This window comes from Coregonus lavaretus (assembly GCF_964263955.1).
Source record: "Coregonus lavaretus genome assembly, chromosome: 6".
In the NCBI taxonomy this organism is placed as follows: Eukaryota; Metazoa; Chordata; class Actinopteri; order Salmoniformes; family Salmonidae; genus Coregonus; species Coregonus lavaretus.
The window spans coordinates 58,555,746-58,570,514 of record NC_139993.1 but is presented as its reverse complement, the minus strand read 5'-3'; positions in this window follow the sequence as shown (position 1 = coordinate 58,570,514).

Sequence of the window (14,769 nt, the reverse complement as noted above, 5' to 3'; positions counted from 1 at the left end):
AAAAAATTCTCAGGAGGGGCAATTTTTCTGATGATTTAGGTGACCTACACACATTTAAAAAAAAGATATGTCCAGCAACAACATGAAGACAGGGGCAGCATATAAGTCAATATCAGAAGCATTTATTGACTGATCTCAAAAGTGTTGGCTTACCAGGGTTGGTGGAGCCCTCAGTTTCATCTTTGCCTCGCAAAGCTAACTCAAACACTCCGCAAAACTTCACACACTGGATTAGCCGGCTGAGGATGTGGCGGTTCTTGCTAATGTCGTAGTAAATATATTTGTTATAGGTAATATGGAATATGATATGTTGAGTAAAATGTTGTGCTAAGATCTATTTAGGTCAGGAGCTGGTTATAAGTTCTGTTCCTATCCAATAACAATGGACAAAAGGGTCCTATCTTGTCAGCCTTGTCAGCAGGTGGCCAAGGACAACACCCACGCCATAGGCCTCTCAGTTCTTCCAACTCACGAGTTCTTGCTCTGAGGACACACACACACACAAACACACACACACACACATCATCACTGTTAAACACACACACACACACACACATCATCACTGTTAAACACACACACACACACACACAAAAATCCCCTCTCTTAGGCTGAACATTTGAAGACAGAGAACCCGACTCAGAGCCAATGCAACAGTGACAGTAGCCTGGAGGTGACCTCGCCCAACTCATCAGGACCAATCAGAAGATCAGAACTACTAGATTGAACCTACTTCATTTATTGCATAAAATGTCTGCACACAATGTTTCGGGGCTCTCTTCAGATAATAATAATAATAATAATAATATGCCATTTAGCAGACGCTTTTATCCAAAGCGACTTACAGTCATGCGTGCATACATTTTTGTGTATGGGTGGTCCCGGGGATCGAACCCACTACCTTGGCGTTACAAGCACCATGCTCTACCAGCTGAGCTACAGAAAGTGGATACTCATGGATGCGCATTGCAATTGTAAAATGTCAACACAATTGGAGACACCACGTCATTTTTGGAGACATGTTATTGACAGTAAACTATTGTAGATGCGACTGCTAACTAAATAAAACATTTTAGCTGGCTAGCTAATCATCTTAGCTAAATGTGGGGCAAACAATTCAGTTATTTACCGTTAATTTGAGGGATTGGGGTGAAAGAAATCGAGTTACATAGTGATACTTTACGATATACTGTATTGACAATATCGCAATATTTTAGCGCTAGTTGGCTGTACCTGCACCAAAACACCATTATTGTTCCTTCATAGCTTGTTCTCAATCTTTTCACATTGGGAGCCAATTAGTTTTCAGCACTTTTATTTCCATGACTGATCAAAACTCGTTCTCATGGCTTTCTGATCCCTCTGCAACAGACATATGGTGCGCAATAAAATCACAGTATCGAATCGCAATACGTATAGAATCATGAGACTCGCAATGCTGATGCATATATCTTATCGTGAGGTTCCTGGCAATTCCCAGGCCAAGTTCATTTGCCACAACAAATCTCTTCGCTAGCAAACGCGATGTCTTCTCCAAAACGACAATGTGTCTCCAGCAATGTTTACTTTTTTGACGTTCTATGGCATCTCCACTTTCCAAGCATATATGACCACATGTAATATTTTGGTAAGTGATGCAAATAGTGAACTATGTAGGGCCAGGATGTAAAATATATGTAGCTGCAGCAATTTCTCTTATCTGATATGGTAAGTAATGGGGCTTAATTTATAGCTCCCTAAGAGTTTGACGAACGGGTCCGTGAACGCGATTCCAGATATATTTACCTCTGAATAAACTGCCTTTATTACACCATATCCACATCCAGTAAACTTGTGATTATCAACACTAACCTCATCGTTGTGGCGGCGGACAGCTAGCCTGTATCCCTCGTCATCCAGTTGAGTGAGTGGCAATGTCTTTTTTCGTTCGTACCAATTTTTGGAAAATCCTCGGGTGTAGGACTTTCCGCCTTTAGTAGAAACCTGTTGAATTATTAAATTTGGTCTGGGAGGTCCTAATTGTTTCGTTGCCAATTTATCTTAATTTGTTCGCCGACAAAAAGGAACTTCTTTCAAAGACACAATCGAGTTGGACTGAAGCCTAGCCATTTTGATAGTAGTAGTGAATTGATTGAGGCTGCTACCTGGTCTTTTCTTAGTTACGTTCATTCGTGGTTACGTTATGTATGACGAAAGCGCGTAAGTGCAAGCCCACAGACACCCATAGAGAATGTATTGAAAGCTTTGAAATGTGAAAAAAATAGATTTTACATGACAGGCTATGAGAGACTTCTGGGCGATTTTCAACCTGACTGAAATCGCCCAAAAAACGGGCGGGGCCATTTGAAGCACGACTTTAGCCTGATTTGACATTTAGTGGCTGTCAGATCAGACGTGAACACTGATAACTGCTGTTGCCGTGATATAATTTTTTATAAATTTATTTAAAAAAAAAATATATATATATTTTTTTATTTTTTATAATTGATTAGAAAAAAAATCCCTTCCTTTTCCCGTTTGGCAGTGCGTCGCCCATATCGCCCTATTGAACAAGCCGTCCCTGGTTGAAACCTATAACATACCTCGTTCAATCTCCTCAGGACTTGATGGCCCCACAAACCGCCGACCCAGCTTCCGGCAGGGCAGGCGAAGGGGCAGGTTTCGGGTCGAGAGCCAGACCCGATCTCCCGGTGCATGCACCGGAGCCTCACTGCGGTGGCGATCGGCGCTCGCCTTTTGCCGCCTGATAGCCCGCTGCAGATGGACATAAACAGCGTTCCAGGTTTCTTCCGAGCGCCGAAACCACTCGTCCACCGCAGGGGCTTCGATCTGGCTCTGATGCCAAGGTGCCTGGACCGGCTGATAACCTAGCACACACTGAAAAGGCGTAAGGTTAGTGGAGGAGTGACGGAGTGAGTTTTGGGCTATCTCTGCCCAGGGAATATATCCCGACCACTCCTCCTGCCGGTCCTGGCAATAGGACTTCAGAAACCTACCCACATCCTGGTTCACTCTCTCCACCTGCCCATTACTCTAGGGGTGAAAACCTGAGGTAAGGCTAATCGAGACCCCCAGACGTTCCATAAACGCCCTCCAGACTCTAGAGGTGAACTGGGGACCCCGATCAGACACTATATCCTCAGGCACCCCGTAGTGCCGGAAGACGTGTGTGAACAGGGCGTCAGCAGTTTGTAGGGCAGTAAGGAGACCTGGCATAGGAATGAGACGGCAGGCCTTCGAAAACCGATCCACAACGACCAAGATCGTCGTGTTCCCCTGGGAGGGGGGAAGGTCCGTGACAAAATCCACCGATAGGTGAGACCACGGCCGTTGTGGAATGGGTAGGGGTTGTAACTTCCCTCTGGGCAGGTGTCTAGGCGCCTTACACTGGGCACACACCGAGCAGGAGGAAACATAAACCCTCACGTCCTTAGCTAAAGTGGGCCACCAGTACTTCCCACTGAGGCAGTGCACTGTCCGACCAATACCAGGATGACCAGAGGAGGGTGACATGTGATCCCAATATATCAATCGATGGCGAACCTCGAGCGGCACGTACTTCCGACCCTCTGGACACTATGGGGGAGTAGGATCGGTACGTAACGCCCGCTCGATGTCCGCATCAACCTCCCACACCACCGGTGCCACCAGACAAGACTCGGGAAGTATGGGAGTGGGCTCAATGGACCTCTCCTCTGTGTCATATAGTCGGGACAGGGCGTCTGCCTTAGTGTTCTGTGACCCTGGTCTATAGGTGAGCTTAAATACAAATCGGGAAAAAAACATAGCCCACCTTGCCTGGCGAGGTTTCTGCCCGGATGTACTCCAGGTTACGATGGTCAGTCAGAATGAGAAAAGGGTGTTTAGCCCCCTCAAGCCAATGCCTCCACACCTTCAGGGCTTGAACCACAGCTAACAGCTCCCTGTCCCACACGTCATAATTGTGCTCCGCCGGACTGAGCTTCTTAGAATAGAAAGCACAGGGGCGGAGTTTTGGTGGCGTACCCGAGCGCTGAGACAGCACAGCGCCGATCCCAGCCTCGGACGCATCCACCTCAACTTGGAACGCCAAAGAGGGATCCGGATGTGCCAGCACCGGAGCCGAGGTAAACAGGTCCTTCAGATGTCTAAATGCCCTGTCCGCCTCATCCGACCACTGCAGATGCACTGGACCCCCCTTTAGCAGGGAGGAGCTGCTACCTGTTCAAAGCCCCGGATAAACCTCCGGTAGTAATTGGCAAAACCCAAGAACCGCTGCACTTCCTTCACCGTGGTGGGAGTCTGCCAATTACGCACGGCAGAAACGCAGTCAATCTCCATCTCCACCCCTGACGCGGGCAACCGATGTCCCAGGAAGGAGATGGACTCCTGGAAGAACAGACATTTCTCCGCCTTCGCATACAGGTCATGCTCTAACAGTCTACAAAGCACTCGACGCACCAGGGACACATGCTCGGCTCGTGTAGCGGAGTATATTAGAATGTCATCAGTATACACAACTACACCCTGTCCATGCAAGTCCCAGAAAATCTCGTCCACAAATGATTGGAAGACTGAAGGAGCATTCATTACACCGTATGGCATGACGAGGTACTCATAGTGACCCGAGGTGGTACTGAATGCTGTCTTCCACTCATCTCCCTCCCTAATGCGCACCTGGTTGTACGCGCTCCTGAGATCCAATTTTGTGAACAATCGCGCCCAGTGTAATGACTCCGTCATACTAGCAATCAGAGGGAGAGGATAGCTGTATTTGATTGTGATCTGATTGAGACCACGGTAATCAATACATGGGCGTAAACCCCCATCCTTCTTCTTCACAAAAAATAAACTCGAGGACGCAGGGGAAGTGGACGGCCGTATGTATCCCTGTCTCAGAGATTCGGTGACATATGTCTCCATAGCCGCCGTCTCCTCCTGAGACAGAGGATACACATGACTACGCGGAAGCGCAGCGCCTACTTGGAGGTCTATCGCACAATCCCCCTGTCGATGAGGTGGTAATTGAGTCGCCTTCCTTTTACAGAAGGCGAGTGCCAAATCGGCATACTCAGGTGGAATGTGCATGGTGGGAACTTGGTTCAGGCTTTCCACCGTCGTTGCCCCTACGGAAACACCTACACACCGCCCGAAACACTGATCAGACCATCCCTTGAGATGTTAACCAGGGAAGCCCCAACACCACGGGAAACGCAGGAGAAACAATCAAATACAAACGTAGTATCTCCTCATGGCCCTCCTGCGTTTTCATCCTGAGAGGCGCTGTGACTTCCCTAATCAATCCTGACCCCAAAGGGCGGCTATCTAGGGCATGGATGGAGAAGGGCACATCAACAGGCACAATAGGAATCCCTAACTTATAGGTGAATTGGCGATCAATAAAATGTCCAGCTGCGCCTGAATGCTGGGAGTGAGGAGAAACCTCGGGAAACACAACTTTAATACACATATGCGCAACAGAGAGCTCTGGGTGAGTTGGGTGCCTACTCACCTGGAATGACTCATCAGTGGGCTGCCTACTGCCTCGATTCCTAGGAGACCCTCCCCAGCACCGACCAGCAGTGTGTCCTCTGCGGCCACAGTTGGTGCAGGGGACGGCCTCCCTCCTGGTCTCTCTCCTGGTCTCCCTAGCACCAGCACCTCCGTGCTCCATAGGGGTCGGCTCGGAAGTGCTGAGGGATGGAATGGACGGCCCTGAATCCGGACGTTCGCGGGTAGCCAACAGGGTATCCAGGCGAATGGACATGTCCACCAGTTGGTCGAAGCTGAGGTTGGTGTCCCTGCAGGCCAATTTCCGACGCACATCCTCCCTCAGGCTACATCTGTAGTGGTCGATGACGGCCCTCTCATTCCATCCCGCGTTGGCAGCCAGCGTCCGGAAGTCCAGCGCGAACTCCTGTGCGCTCCTCCTCCTCTGTCTAAGGTGGAATAGACGCTCACCCGCCGCTTTACCCTCTGGTGGATGATCGAATACTGCCCTGAAGCGGCGGGTGAACTCCGCATAGTTGACAGTAGCGGCGTCTATTCCCCCCCACTCGGCGTTGGCCCACTCCAGCGCCTTGCCGGACAGACAGGAGATGTGGGCAGACACGCTCTCATATCCTGAGGGCACCGGGTGGATGGTTGCTAGGTAGAGTTCAACCTGGAGCAGGAAACCCTGACACCCGGCCGCTGTGCCATCATAAGCCCTCGGGAGCGAGAGCCGAATCCCACTGGACCCCGGAGGTGAAGCGATGGGCATCGCCGATGGTGGTGGTATCGTTGGAGGAGGCGTAGGCAGACCCCCTCTTTCCCATTGCTCCATAGTGCTCACCAACCGTTCCATGGCGGTGCCGAGAGCCTAGATCATGGCCGCTTGGTGTTCGACACGTTCCTCCATTGATCCAGCTGGCACCGCCGGTCCTGCTGACTCCATGTGTGGTGTGTGATTCTGTCAGGGCGACGTGTATGCTGTGAGCGAAGTCAAGCGCAGGACACCGAGCTACTGGCAGACAAACTTTACTTGCACAGTAATCAAAAATACAAACAGAACCTCCAAACAGGGAGGAACAAAATACGCATACACCCGAACACTGCCGAACTCACGGAAAACAATCACACACAATAACCAATGAGAGACAGGGGGTTATAAAGGGAATACAAGGTAACATAATGGGAAACAGGTGAAAACAATCAAGACAAACTAGACAAACACCGAAACATGGATCGGTGGCAGATAGTACTCCGGGGACAACGAACGCCGAAGCCTGCCCGAGCAAGGAGGAGGAGCAGCCTCGGGTGATTCCGTGACATGCGGGCAGAACTGAAAAAGCGTGTGCGAGCAAGGAGGCCTACAAACCTGACTCAGTTACACCAGCTCTGTGTCAGTAGCTGAGTGTAGATGCGGTGTGGAAATCAAGCGCAGGAAACACGGGCGTTCGTGAACAGACTTTAGTAAAAATAAAGGCAGCACCACACAGGCGAACAGCCAACCCAACCGGGAGGCAAAATACCAATTACGCACAAACATCAACGTGCGTAAAAGGACAATAGCGCACACAGTGCGGACTCTCGAAAACGACAAAACACGAGAGTAAATACGAGAGCAACAGCTAGACAATAACCAATCACACATAACACCTGACCCAACACACGATAACTAAATAGGAAACCAAATCAAACACTAACAAGGGACAGGTGTACAAACAGACAAAACCAAACAAACATGAAACATCGAACGGTGGTAACTAGTACTCCGGGGACGACGACCGCCGAAGCCTGCCCGAACAAGGAGGAGGAGCAGCCTCGGCCGAAACCGTGACAGTACCCCCCCCTTGACGCGCGGCTCCAGCCGTGCGCCGATCCCGGCCTCGGGGACGACCAGGACGACGCGGAGCAGGGCGCGTAGGATGACCCCGATGGAACTCGGTCAGCAGGGACAGGTCTAATATGTCCCTCCTCGGCACCCAGCACCGCTCCTCCGGGCCGTACCCCTCCCACTCCACGAGATATTGGAGATCCCCCATCCGGCGTCTCGAATCCAGGATGGACCTCACAGTGTACGCCGGAGCCCCCTCGATGTCCAACGGGGGCGGAGGAGTCTCCTCTATCTCATAGTCCTGGAGTGGACCAGCCACCACCGGCCTGAGGAGAGACACATGGAACGAGGGGTTAATATTTCTGTAATCAATAGGCAGTTCTAACCTGTAACACACCTCGTTCAACCTCCTCAGGACTTTGAATGGCCCCACAAACCGCCGACCCAGCTTCCGGCAGGGCAGGCGGAGGGGCAGGTTTCTGGTCGAGAGCCAGACTCGATCTCCAGGTGCGTATACAGGCCCCTCACTGCGGTGGAGATCGGCGCTCGTCTTATGCCGACGGATGGCCCGCTGCAGATGAACGTGGGCAGTGTTCCATGTCTCCTCCGAGCGCCGCACCCACTCATCCACCGCAGGGGCCTCGATCTGGCTCTCCTGCCAAGGTGCCAGAACCGGCTGGTACCCTAACACACACTGGAAAGGGGTTAGTTGGGTGGAGGAGTGGCGGAGAGAGTTCTGTGCCATCTCGGCCCACGGAACGTATCTCGCCCACTCCTCCGGCCGGCCCTGGCAATAAGACCTCAGAAACCTACCCACATCCTGGTTGAAACGTTCAACCTGCCCATTACTCTCCGGGTGGTAACCCGAGGTAAGGCTCACCGAAACCCCCAACCGTTCCATAAAGGCTCTCCACACTCTGGAGGTGAACTGGGGGCCTCGATCAGACACTATATCCTCGGGTACCCCGTAATGCCGGAAGACATGGGTAAACAGAGCCTCAGCGGTCTGTAGGGCAGTAGGGAGACCCGGCATGGGAAGGAGACGACAGGCCTTCGAGAACCGATCCACAACGACCAGGATGGTAGTATTCCCCTGTGAGGGGGGAAGGTCTGTAACAAAGTCCACCGAGAGGTGGGACCAGGGTCGTTGTGGAACGGGCAGGGGTTGTAGCTTACCCCTGGGCAAATGTCTGGGCGCCTTACACTGTGCACACACCGAACAGGAGGAGACATAAACCCTCACATCCCTGGCTAACGTTGGCCACCAGTACTTAGTGCTAAGGCAGTGAACTGTCCGGCCGATACCTGGATGTCCAGAGGAGGGGGACGTATGAGCCCAATAAATGAGGCGATCGCGTACCTCGAGCGGAACGTACGTCCGACCCACTGGACACTGTGGAGGACTTGGGTCGGTGCGTAACGCCCGCTCGATCTCTGCATCGACCTCCCATACCACCGGTGCCACCAGACAAGACTTTGGTAGTATGGGAGTGGGCTCAACGGACCTCTCCTCCGTGTCATACCGCCGAGACAGGGCATCTGCCTTCCCGTTCTGGGACCCAGGGATGTAAGTGATTTTAAACACAAACCGGGCGAGAAACATAGTCCATCGAGCCTGGCGAGGATTCAGTCTCCTAGCTGCCCGAATGTACTCCAGGTTACGGTGGTCCGCCAAAATGAGGAAAGGGTGTTGAGCCCCCTCAAGCCAATGCCTCCACACCTTTAGGGCCTGTACCACGGCTAACAGCTCCCTGTCCCCTACGTCATAATTCCGCTCCGCCGGACTGAGCTTCTTAGAATAAAAAGCACAGGGGCGGAGCTTAGGTGGTGTGCCAGACCGTTGTGAGAGGATGGCCCCAATACCGGCCTCGGACGCGTCTACCTCTACCTGGAATGGTAAAGCGGGATCCGGATGCGCCAACACCGGCGCCGAGGTAAACAGGTCCTTCAGTCTCCCAAAAGCCCTGTCCGCCTCAGCTGACCACCGCAAGCGCACCGGACCCCCCTTCAACAGAGACGTTATGGGAGCTGCCACCTGTCCAAAACCCTGGATTAACCTCCGGTAATAATTCGCAAAACCCAATAACTGTTGCACCTCTTTCACAGTGGTTGGGGTTTGCCAATTATGCACAGCTGACACCCGGTCAACCTCCATCTTCACCCCTGACGCAGACAACTGATAACCCAAAAAGGAGACCGACTTCTGAAAGAACAGACATTTCTCTGCCTTGACATATAGGTCATGCTCCAACAGTCTCCTCAACACTCTGCGCACCAGGGCTACATGCTCAGCTCGGGTAGAACTGTACACCAGAATATCGTCTATGTACACGACTACTCCCTGCCCCTGCATGTCCCGGAAAATCTCATCTACAAAGGATTGGAAGACTGAGGGAGCATTCATTAACCCATATGGCATGACGAGATACTCATAATGATCGGAGGTCGTGCTAAACGCTGTCTTCCATTCATCGCCCTCTCTAATGCGCACCAAGTTATATGCGCTCCTGAGACCCAATTTTGTGAAGAACTGAGCACCGTGTAATGACTCCGTCATAGTCGCAATCAGAGGAAGTGGATAACTGTACTTCACCATAATCTGATTGAGACCGCGGTAATCAATACACGGGCGCAAACCTCCATCTTTTTTCTTCACAAAAAAGAAGCTAGAGGAAGCGGGTGAAGTGGAGGCCCGTATGTATCCCTGTCTCAGAGACTCAGCGATGTAAGTTTCCATCGCCTTCCTCTCCTCTTGAGACAAGGGATACACATGGCTCCGCGGGAGTGCTGCTCCTAACTGGAGATCTATCGCACAATCCCCCTGTCTATGAGGCGGCAGCTGCGCCGCCCTGGTCTTACTAAACACCAGTGTCAAATCCTCATACTCTGGGGGAATATGCAGTGCGGGCATTTGATTTGGACTCTCCACCGAGGTCGCCCCTATGGAAACACCCAGACATAGCCCCTCACACTGAACAGACCACCCTTTAAGAGCTTTCTCTCGCCACGAAATAGTAGGATCATGGGTAATCAACCAGGGAAGTCCCAGCACCACCGGATACGCAGGAGAGTCAATCAGATAGAGCTGAATCGTCTCCTCATGACCCCCCTGCGTCTTCATCCTAAGGGGCGCTGTGACCTCCCTAATTAACCCAGATCCTAACGGACGGCTATCTAGGGCATGTACAGGGAAAGGCTTATCAACGGGAAGGAGAGGAATCCCTAACTCTACACAGAACTGGCGATCTACAAAATTCCCAGCTGCGCCTGAATCTACTAGCGCCTTATGCTGGGAACGAGGTGCAACCTGTGGAAAACAAACAGGAAAGGTTATGTGAACGACAGAAAGCTCTGGGTAAGTAGGGCGCCTACTCACCTGGGAGGACTCCCCAATGCGTGGCCTGCCTTCACCTCCACCGGGGGACCTTCCCCAACACCTAGCCGCGGTGTGCCCTCCACGGCCACAGTTGGTGCAGGGAACGGCCCCCCTTGGGTTCCTACTCCTCCGTTCTCTAGCGCCAGCACCTCCGAGCTCCATAGGGCTCGGCTCGGAGGTGCCGGAAGGTGGAATGGGCAACCCCCACCCGGGACATCCACGGGTGGCGAGCAGGGTGTCCAGCCGAATGGCCATGTCGACCAGTTGGTCAAACGACAACGTGGTATCCCTGCACGCCAACTCTCTCTGGACGTCCTCCCGGAGGCTGCAGCGGAAGTGGTCTATGAGGGCCCGCTCATTCCACCCTGCATCTGCCGCTAGAGTCCGGAACTCCAAAGCAAAATCCTGTGCGCTCCTCATCCCCTGTCGGAGGTAGAATAGACGCTCCCCCGCCGCCTTCCCTTCTGGTGGATGGTCAAACACGGCACGGAAGCGACGGGAGAACTCCGCGTAGGTAATAGTAGCGGCGTCTATTCTCCTCCATTCGGCGTTGGCCCACTCCAACGCCTTGCCGGTGAGACAGGAGATGAGGGCGGAGACGCTCTCGTGTCCCGAGGGCGCCGGGTGTACGGTGGCGAGGTAGAGCTCCACTTGCAGCAGGAACCCTTGACACCCGGCAGCGGAGCCGTCGTACGCCCTCGGGAGCGAGAGCCGAATCCCGCTGGGTTCCGGAAGGGGGACAGGAGGACTGACCGATGGGGATGGTCCGGTAGGTGGGGGCGTAGGTACCCCGCTGCTTTCCCATCGGTGGAGAGTGTTCATCACCCGATCCAGGGCGTGACCGATCTGGTTGATCCTGTCCTCCTGCCCACGCAGACGGTCCTCCATGATGTCCATTGGCGCGGTTGCTCCTGCTGATTCCATGGGTGATGTGTGATTCTGTCAGTAGCTGAGTGTAGATGCGGTGTGGAAATCAAGCGCAGGAAACACGGGCGTTCGTGAACAGACTTTAGTAAAAATAAAGGCAGCACCACACAGGCGAACAGCCAACCCAACCGGGAGGCAAAATACCAATTACGAACAAACAACAACGTGCGTAAAAGGACAATAGCGCACACAGTGCGGACTCTCGAAAACGACAAAACACGAGAGTAAATACGAGAGCAACAGCTAGACAATAACCAATCACACATAACACCTGACCCAACACACGATAACTAAATAGGAAACCAAATCAAACACTAACAAGGGACAGGTGTACAAACAGACAAAACCAAACAAACATGAAACATCGAACGGTGGTAACTAGTACTCCGGGGACGACGACCGCCGAAGCCTGCCCGAACAAGGAGGAGGAGCAGCCTCGGCCGAAACCGTGACACTCTGTCAGGAGGAATGGGCCAAAATTCACCCAACTAATTGTGGGAAGCTTGTGGAAGGCTACCCGAAACGTTTGACCCAAGTTAAACAATTTAAAGGCAATGCAACCAAATACTAATTGAGTGTATGTAAACTTCTGACCCACTGGGAATGTGATGAAAGAAATAAAAGCTTAAATAAATCATTCTCTCTACTATTATTCTGACATTTCACATTCTTAAAATAAAGTGGTGATCCTAACTGACCTAAAACAGGGGATTTTTACTAGGATTAAATGTCAGGAATTGTGAAAAACTGAGTTTAAATGTATTTGGCTAAGGTGTATGTAAACTTCCAACTTCAACTGTACATATCTCCCTTGCATATTACATAATTTATGCAGCAGCTGTACAATACATTTTTTGGACTCACCTTGTTGTACTGTGCTCACTTGAACAGGAAGGTGGCGCGGCGGTCCTTCGTGGGAAAAGTTTGTCATTGAAGTTTGTCATGAAAGTCTGGCATTCTCTGGATTTATACGCTTTCAAGACAACTGGGAACTCGGGTAAAAAACAAGGTCGAATCATGATGATGTTAGTGATCTTCAGGTCGTAGCTCTAGAAAGAGGCCCGATTTCCGGATTTACAATTCCGAGTTGGATGACCGTTCAAAACGTATTTTCCCAGTCGGAGCTCGTTTTTCCCGAGTTTCCAGTTGTCTTGAACTCACTGAAGTCAGATTTCGCAGTTCCGAGTTAACAGTTGTTTTGAGCGTGACACAAATCATGCTTCATTGGCATGGCCAATGTTTAATGTTTATAAGAGACCCATAATCCCAGACTTGGGACCCCACAGCCACTCCACTGAATAGCAGGCCACTGATTCTTTCCAAACCACTCATTGTTGAATTTTTGATTTCCAACTTGTTGTGTAATGTTTATGTCCAATGGCCGATGAGCACCGATACGTTTTATCTATAATTTCTCTTAATTATTTATCTTCATATGACAATGATTAAAAAGGATTTGCCAGTAGATTGTCGACTTGATTCATGATGATGACTGCTAGCTAAGATTTTGAAAGTATGATGTTGACATGATCAGTCCAATCAAAGCAACTGTAGATATAACGTGATTTGACGTCATTTTATCTATGGCCAATGACATTGAGCTTTCTTGGATGGGCACTTCTAATGTAACTCTATGGCACCCAAGGGGCTTGAATTTTCGAGCTCTACCCTTAGACTTGGCAGTGACGTAGTGTTCCCATGAGTGACAGAACACTGAGCTAATCACGGCACAACTAGAGAACATTACCAACCCCTACGCTCCGTATTTTCCGCTGTCTGCCCCACCACCGCAGAAAGCACTGAGCTAGGATGAAACACCTGCATTTTGGAGCTGCCTTACTCAAGAAAGCAAAATTGAGAACATGTTTGTATGCGGCTTTATTAACGCAAAGATTTATTTTTTTACATTGTTTGCAAACTGATATGTGACACGTATTAGCTCTGTAGCTATGGTCCTCTGTAGCTCAATTGGTAGAGAATGGCGCTTGTAACGCCAGGGTAGTGGGTTCGATCTCCGGGACGACCCATACGTAAAAATGTATGTGCACATGACTGAAACTCGCTTTGGATAAAAGTGTCTGCTAAATGGCATATTATTTATTATTATTATTATTATTATTATTATATTATTATTAATGCCAAAATAACATGCAAAACAGGCAAGCCCCACCTGCCCTGAATGAGGGGTCGCCACCGAACATAGGCCTAGCTACTGGTCTTTTGGTATGTTAAAATTGCTTGAAATTGATAATTTACTTATGAAGCTTGCATTTTGAATTAAAAAATAAAAATAATTATTACATAACCAAAAGGTGTTATACACAAAATAATGAAAATAACTATCTGGTAGCCTCAATAAATAGACAAATACTTGTAGTTGAAAAAGTCTATATTGACTTGAGACTTGAAAACACTTGTGACTCGACTTGACTTGCTCTTAGAATGCACGACTTGGACATGACTCGAGACTCGATTCATTCTACTTGGGACTTGACTTGAGACTCGGACATTGTGATTTGAGACTTGTGACTCGAATAATGCACACACAGGGCCCTCCTGGGTGTAATTTCAGAGTGGCTTTCCCATCAGTGTTGTCATTAGAAGACCTGTAGCTAGCATACCTATGAAGGTATCCCCCTCCTGTCCCCATCACCACCACCATCCCGGCTTCTGCTAGAGCCAGGGATAAGTCCAGCTTCCCCTCTATCTCAACTCTGACTGGGAGGAGATACACCACCGAAAGGCCATATTAACTCTCCAACCCCCATTTCTCCATCTAAATAACACATACTCTCCCCTTCTCCCCTCTCCCTATCCTTCTCCCTCTCTCCCCCTCGCTCCTTCTCCCTCTCTCCCCTTCTCCCCCTCTCCCTCCCTCCCCATCTCCCTCTCTCCCTCTCTCCCTCTCTCCCCTTCTCCCTCTCTACCTCTTTCCCATTCTCTCCTTCTACCTCTCTCCACTTATCCCTCTCTCCCCTTCTCCCTATCTCCACTTCTCCCTCTCTCCCTTTCTCCCTCTCTCCCTCTCTCCCTCTGTCCCCCTCGCTCCTTCTCACTCTCTCCCCTTCTCCCCCTCTCCCTCTCTCCCCTTCTCATCTCTCCCTCTCACCGCTTCTCTCTCTCTCCCCTTCTCCCACTCCCTCTTTCCCCTTCTCCCCATCTCTCCTTCTCC